We start from the raw sequence: 1,561 nt of genomic DNA, 5'->3' as shown, positions 1-1,561 counted from the left end.
TGATGTGTGTATGGATTGTGATAAGAGTTGTATGAGCCCCTAATAAAATGATTAAAAACAAAAAGTTCTGAAACCCAGAATGGGTATGTCAGAGTTCAGACTCCTTTATTAAAATTAAAATGTTCCAGTCATGTTATAAGACAGCACAACCTCTCCACCTGTGTACAGAAACGCTTAAAAGAAGAGTCAGAATTTTTCTTATAAAGAAGCTTGGAGTCAACCTCTCCTCTGAAACACTTCTCATGAATTAGGCCTTGACTGCTACATATTAGAATGTGCTCTGAAATGTTTACTGCATCATTTGGAGAAGAAACATTTAGGTCTTCAAAATATTTATGAAAATCGCTACGAAGCCTTGCATTTCCAACACTCTTAAGGTGCCCTCGCACCTTCCATCTTTATTGCCCACTTCTGTTAAGCTCTGCCCTGGCTTTACAGTATCCAACCTGTAGTCTCAGTAAAGACGGCACAGCCTCCCTTACCCCAAAGAAAGCCTCTTTGGGGGTGTGGCCTCTTGTATGAGAGAGAGGTGGGGCAGAACCCAGTTATCTTTGCCCCTCCGCCTACTCCCGGAACTGGATCCTGTGTCTCATTCATCAGTCTCCTAGTTTGTTGGCTGGTGATCCCTGAGCCACCAGCAAACTGCCGGTGGTAGATCCACTCATCCAACTTAGGATTCGTTTCACTCTACAGCTACCAGCCTGTGCCCTGTCTTCTCCCTCTCCCATGCCCACTTTGTCCTCCTGCTTCCTGTTCATCCGCCTTGGCCATTATACAAGGAGAAACCTTGCTGAAAACCTGACTTGACTTACCTACTTCTAAAACCGTGTGAGCCATTTCTCAATATAAATCCCTTTCTATATACAAACACATACAAGTATCAAAGGGGGTACAGTGGGCTGGCAAAAGGGACACAATGTCAAGGGACTGGTCTCTTGTGTTAACATGTTCAAGGTAGGTGAAAAGGAGACAATGTCAAGGAGTCCAGGAAGGAAAAGAATGTTCGGAAACTAACTGTGGTAGCAATGGTACATGACTGAACTATGGAATGGCATGATCTATGTATCAACTCTCAATTAATAATATTTTTAAAAAGTTAAACCTGAATCTAAACTGAGAGTTGAAATTGAAGAATAAAATATATTCAGCAAGAAATAGACAGTGGAGTTTAGAGGGTGCATAAAACAGAAGAGATCACAGAAAAATCAGGTTTGTCTAACAATTAAAAGCTTTGACTTCCTAGTTGAAAGGTCAACCTTGCCTCTTATTACTTGAACCTCAGAAAGTTACTAAAAAACTCATGTTTCATCTTTCTTATCTTACAAGGAACTATATGTGACCTCCTCCCTGGGGGACGGACAACAGAAAAGTGGGTGAAGGGAGATGTCGGAAAGGGCAAGATATGACAAAATACCAATTTATAAATTATCAAGGGCTCATGAGGGAGGGTGGAGCGGAGAGGGAGGGGAAAAATTAGGACCTAATGTCGGGGGTTTAAGTGGAGAGAAAATGTTTTGAGAATGATGTACAAATGCACTTTACACAATTGATGTGTGTATGG

The sequence above is a fragment of the Echinops telfairi genome, unplaced genomic scaffold (genome assembly GCF_000313985.2).
Source record: "Echinops telfairi isolate 266 unplaced genomic scaffold, ASM31398v2 ScPeMD7_4225;HRSCAF=4972, whole genome shotgun sequence".
NCBI classification, from domain to species: Eukaryota; Metazoa; Chordata; class Mammalia; order Afrosoricida; family Tenrecidae; genus Echinops; species Echinops telfairi.
This window is presented reverse-complemented; position numbering follows the sequence as displayed.